Genomic DNA, 6000 nt, shown 5'->3' with positions numbered 1-6000 from the left:
GGCGCGCGGGGCCAGCCTAGGGCCCAGCCAGTGGCCTGCCAGGACAGAAAGGGTTACTGAAACCGCGCGCGCCTCGTCGCGGAGGATCCGCGGGCCCGCGCTCTCCGCTCACAATGCCGCGGGGCGGGGCGGCGGGGCGGTTCTTCGCCTCCCATTGGCGCACACGCCCCTTCCTGTCACGGCCGGACCGAGCACCGCCCCCTGGCACCGCCCACCGCCCGGGCGCTGCCGGAGTGGACGGTTCCAGACGCATGCTAATGAGGGGGCGGCCGCCGCAGCCCATTGGCCGGCAGCGGAGTGTCGGTGAAGTCAGCGCCGAGTCCCAGAAAAACAGAGCGGGGCCAACTGCAGCGTGTAGTGCGAGTGGGGCAGGACGCGCGCCGCCCGCCCGGAGACCCGCAAGGTAAGCCCGCGCCAGCCTCCCCCTCGCTCGCCCGCGCTCTCCAGACCCGCGGCCGCGGCGCCGGGGGCGTGTGGCGGCCCGGCCCCCGCGGGCGGCGCCTTTGTTCCGCGCTCGGAGGAGGCGCGTTTAAAGGGCCAGCTGTTGGAGGGACTTGGGGGACGCCCTCCCCCAGAGCATCCCCGTGGTCACGGAGAAAGCCGTGGTCCCCCTCGGCCGGACCTTCCTTCCTGCTGGGTATATCCCCGGTCTCTCCAGGAAAGTTCCCCAGGGTGCGGGGGGTCCCCGGGATTCAGGTTTTATTTTATTTTTTGTGGGTGGGGGTACGTGCGATCATGGCCACTGCTAGGAGAGAATGTCCGCCTGCTTCAGGCTGGCTGCAATATGGATGGGTGGAGGAGACATCAAAGCCCGGGTGGGTTGGTGCTGTAAAGTGAAACTACCGCGGAGGGGCTCCTCTGCAGCAGCCAGAGAAGAAGGAGGGAGCGAGCGGCAGGATGGAGGCATCGCAGGTGTGTTCATTCATCAGCATCCCCCGGGAGGAGAGGGCGGCGGGAGGAGCGCTAGGACGATCGGTCTGGCCTAGGACCCGCCTGAATGAGCGGGTACGTGTGTGGGTCCGGGAACACCGTGCGTTCCCATCCGCCCATGCTGCTTCATCCCCCCGGAGTGACTGGCATCATCTTGCTGGGCAGCTCATCACCGACTTGGACGGAAAGCAACTCCTTTCTCCGAATTCCCCGGGCATCCCTAGCTCCCACCTGGTTGCTTTCCAATGTGGCTTCCTTAATAAGCGGTAGCGCCATTCAAGGTAGAGGGGGAGAGAGGCCTGAAGTCATTATGTACCTTTCATGGGGGGATGTGCTGTCGAATTCTGCATCCCCCCTGCATCCGCTGTCGTAAGATGGCTTTGAAATTCACCAGTGCATGCTTTCTTCGGGCAGGCAGAATTTATTACGCTGCTACATTGCTACATAAAAGCAGAAGGGATCCCACTGAGCCTGGCTCCTTTTATCCAGACCCTGTGTTTTCCCAGCATGTTCTGGCTGAACCTTTGGATTTTTATTTTAAACTGAGCGCTGGGATGCTCCTGTTGTCACAGGGCCGACCTGCTGAAATTGCCAGAATTGATTTCACTGTCAATGGGAGGGAGGTTCATTTAGAGACATCATGGAACCTATCTGGCAGTCAGGCCTCTGACATCACCCCCCCACACACACACACGCCCCTTTTCCTTTCATAAGTGAAGGCCAGGGATGGCTTGTCTGTCTCCACTCTTCTTGGTTTTTGAGCTCCTCTATTTAGATTCAGTTTTAGTTTTTGATGGAAGGGCAGCTTGGTGGTGGTTGAAGAGAAGGGGGTGGATTGAAAGTGGGGTGGGGAGCAGATGGGGGCAGCACCCTCAATGACAGAAAGCACATGCTGGACATTTGGAGACTTCAGATCTACAGCCGTTAGAGATGCAGGTGAGATAGATGGCTGTCTACCCACTGGGAGGGTGTGTGTGTGTGTGTGTGTGTGTGTGTGTGTGTGTTGGCTTGAGGGAGGGGTGGAGGAAGAGGATGCTGCCAGCAATTTTTCTGCCCCACCCTCTTGATGCTGCCTTAAATAGCTCCTTGTCAGCCAAGCTCTGCTGTCTCAGGCTCTTGGCCTGAGGGGATGGCAGAGAAGGGTGGGTCTATTGGCACCTTTGCCCTGCGTACTTTACAGTGGACGGTTAGCAAAGGGGGTAGCTCTCCTGGGGTTGCGGAGAGCTCATTTCTCAGCTGGAGGGCCCTGAGTTTAGCCGGTTTTGGTGACTTCCCGGCAGGGAATTAGCAACTGAAAAGAAATGCTTTCTACCCTGCAGGGCGAAGAGGTGGGAAGGGTATTGTCATCTTCCCTTCAAGCCCATCCCCTGTTGGCCCGATCCTCCTCTTACCTGCTCTCTTTCCTGCTAGTTGGACAGTTTCTGTGAACTTTTCTGAAGGGATTGGGAATAATGGGGGGTGAGATTGGAGTCCTGGGAGGGGACGAGCAGATGCTTCTTACTCGCAGAACAAAGAACTGTTCAGCGTTTCCCCTGTTTTCCCTTCCCTAAAATAGAGTTCCATATAGATAGCAGACTCTGGGGTTTTCTTCATCGAGTATGAATGGGCAGGGTTCAGGAAAGAAGGCTTTTTATCAGGCAGCATTGGTAATCATCTGGTCACTCAAATTGAGGTCTGGACCCTTCCCTGGACGTGAAAATAGATTTGCTGTAGAGGGCACTCAGTGGTCATTTAGGATTTAATCCATCTCTGTAAAAGGAGATGGATGGTCTCAAAAAACTTTGGTGAAGGAGCTTGGGACCAGAGGTGGGACAGCTGGCTTTGATCCTGGCCACTGACCTGCTTTGGGCTTTGGGTTTGTGGCTTCCACGCTCTGGGCCTGTGTCCTTGTTGGAATAAAGAGCGGAAGGCTTTGGAGCAGACTATTTTCTGGGGTTCCTGACAGCATCACTGTTCTTAGATTCACAAGTCCAGTTTGTGAGGGCATTTTAGCATTTCTTTTTGTTTGCTAAATGATGTTAAAGTCATACTATTGCTCAATGGCATGAAAGAAGTATTCCAGGACTCAGGCCTCTGATGGCTTCAGATTCAACCTTTCCTCGATTAGTGTGATTGATGAGGATTTACTGTATGTAATAGTTCAGAGCTAGAATGGCCTGGAATGAGGGGCACAGACTCTCTGGAGGTTGAGTGGGTGACTTGAATTGGCAGAAAGCTCAGGAAAAGGAGTTTTTAGAATTCATTCCTCCTTCCTGTGTATGTTTAACTCTCTGCTTTATTTGCAGTTATACAGGTGAATATTCAGGTGTTTAGAGCAGGAGCGTTGGAAGAAAACTGACTGCCAGGTTTTGCCCCCCTCACCGAAGAATTTGAGGGATCGGGAAGGTTTGGTGATTTATCCAAAGTCACACAGGTAGCAAGATGCAAAGTTGGGACAGGAACCCAGGTTTGGTGATTCGAGGTCCCGTGTTCTATATGTAGCTCTCACTCCCTCCTTCTCTGAGATTCTAAAATGGGATGGAGAAAGTGAGGAGGAAACACGGTTGAAGGAGAGGTTGGAGGCAGGTCAGGTGGGGAAGGGGAAAACACTGGCCTCCAAGCTTGGAGGAGGGAGGGATGGAGCTGAAAGGGGGCCTCGACCAGCTGGGAGAGAGCAGATTTCTGCAGCTCTGGAGTGAGGGAAACGAGAAGAGGCTTGGTTTAGACAGGGGTGGGAGTGGGTGGACCTGCCGGGGCTTGGGGTGGCGTGGAGTATCCTTGGGATCTCTCCTGTTGACCCTCAGCCTGCAGAGTGTGGTAGAGGCTGCTTTGCTGTAGGGTCAGCTGAGGCCTTTGGAGCCACTGGGCCACATGGAACTTGAACATGTGGGAAGTCAGGTGTGCTGGCTGTGAGGCCAGAGAGTGCTGAGGTGGGACCCAGTTCTGCTGAAGTCCCAGGTTTTTTTTACAATTCAAAACGAAAGAAAGTTCTCCAAAGAATCTCTTTTCAACTCAAGCAGCGTTGTCTCCTCAAACTTTCACCGGGGTTTTGTATGTTTTATGAGATGGTGTTTCACATACTCCCTTTTCAGAGGGCACGCCTGGAGCTGGCTGATTGACTGAACTGCAGCCCATGTGCAGGGAGCTTCTGGCCTGGGACCTGAGCTAAGCCTTCGAATGTTTCAATGAGCAATTAAAGAGCTGTGAATAGTGGTTAACCGGATCAGTAGTCGTTCAAAGGCAAGGATGAAAGGTGATAATACTTTGAAGTCTATAGCCCAAGCCAACAGCTGGCCTGTGTGGTGTAGTTTACTTTGGCTCCCTGGTCAGGCCTCGGAAGTGTCTCTAGATTCCTTGAGTTGTTCCCTCTTTTTGTGCAGGGATAGGCCTGCGTGTCTGTGTGTCTCACTGTCGTCTCTTGCTTTCCCACGTTCCCCTCCTCTATACATTTTTTTCTCTCTCCTCCTGCTGAATCTTTCTCTTTCTTCTTCCCCTCTTCCCCATTCTTTCTTGACTGTCAATAATACAGCTTTGTAGTATATTTTAATACATTTACTGCTATTAAAATTTAATCTTCTCTGTTCTTAATTTACAGTCAGTTGAGTTCACTCTCTTTCCATGTGTGGGTATGTGTTTTATACACAAAACAAACAAACAAACCAAACCCAAATAAATTGCTTTTTACTTCTTTCTGTGTGGCCTTCCATTGATTTCCACCTCCCCTCCGGTCCCCCCTTTTCTTCTGTGGTCAGTAGTGGCTCTTTATAGAAAAAAAATTTCCGGGCTCACTGTCATGTGGATATTATTGTTTTTATAACAAAAACAGTTAAAACAATAGAAAAAGTTTCCACCCCTGTATTGTGGACACAAGGGACACCCTCTCCCAAGAGATGTGCCCTATTTCTTGACTTCCTTCCATGGAAAGAGTGCAGTGTGTTCTCTGACAGAGGCCTATACTGTAAAGGCTGTGGGTGTTGATGTTGAAGCTGGGGCTCTTGTCTGTGATTCTCTTAATGCTTAGAGTCGGGGATGTGGGGGGACTTATGGCCAAGAGAATACATATAAGAATTCAGTGTGATGGTTTTTCTTTGTTTCCGTAAGCTGGGTTAACCCAACAGTCAGTGGCAAGACCCAGGCCTCTTTGGAAAAGAATGAGATGTTGCTCAGCTTTCTGATTCATGTCGATTAGGACCCAAAGGAAGCTAGGCACAAGGAGGGTAGGCACCCACTAACAGGTTGCAGGTATGAAGTTCCTGGTGCTTTGATGGATGCTTGGTGTAGTGCTTTAAAATTTTCTTCTGACTCAGACCAATTACAAAAAAGATTGAGTCTTGGTTCTCAGTGGTCAGCAGATAGTTTAGTGTCTAAAGCTGGCCTTGCAAGCAAGCAGTTGCCTTGAAATCTCGAGTTAATATGTCAAAAATTCACAGGACTTTTGTACTCTACTCTATGTCTGTGCTGGTTTTAGTATAAAAGTATTTAAAATGCTTTACTGTTGGGGTGCCTGGGTGGCTCAGTCAGTTAGGCATCCGACTTCAGCTCAGGTTGTGATCTTGGGGTTCTGGGATCGAGCCCCACGTCCAGCTACCCACTTGGTGGGGAGACTGCTTCTCCTCTCCTCTACCCCTTCCTCTGCTCCTTGTTCTCTCTCTTTCTTTTTCTCTCTCTCTCAAATGAATAAATAAAGTCTTTAAAAAAATATATGCTCTGCTATTGAGTACAACTGATGGTCCAGGAAAATACTGTGTGTATACGGGCCTTCACTTACCCATGTCCACTTGAATCATGCACAGCAGGTCCTGTGCCCAGCTGGAGAAGCCAGCAGTACAGCAGCACCAAGCCTGGTTGTGTGGAGAGCTGCCCCACGCCCCCGGCCCTTCCCGCTGGCTCTGCCAGACCCACTGGATGTCCCAGTCACAAACACTTCTACATGTCCCCAGAAACCAGGTTTTCCCTCCCTCCAGAGCTTGTCCCTCGCGGAGGGCCTTTTCTCTTCGGCCTGGCTAACTAACTCCTCCTCCTCCTTTCAGGCTCTCCTCACATCTGAAAGGTGCTTTTCTTCCTGTGTTCAGCAGTAGCTGATTCCCCGTC

At 51.9% G+C, this 6000-nt stretch overlaps 1 protein-coding gene across 1 annotated transcript in view; it reads left to right on the top strand.

The window, feature by feature from the left end:
• Positions 1-228: 228 nt before the first annotated feature.
• SORBS1 (sorbin and SH3 domain containing 1) overlaps positions 229-6000 on the top strand; it is a 227277-nt gene continuing 221505 nt past the window's right edge. The window contains 1 exon segment of the mRNA XM_032313382.1: positions 229-403. The gene's annotated coding sequence lies outside the window, so the exon portion shown is untranslated.

The sequence above is a fragment of the Mustela erminea genome, chromosome 14 (assembly GCF_009829155.1).
Source record: "Mustela erminea isolate mMusErm1 chromosome 14, mMusErm1.Pri, whole genome shotgun sequence".
Lineage (NCBI taxonomy): Eukaryota > Metazoa > Chordata > Mammalia > Carnivora > Mustelidae > Mustela > Mustela erminea.
The sequence above is the reverse complement of the archived record's forward strand: the minus strand, read 5'-3'. Positions and strand labels throughout refer to the sequence as shown.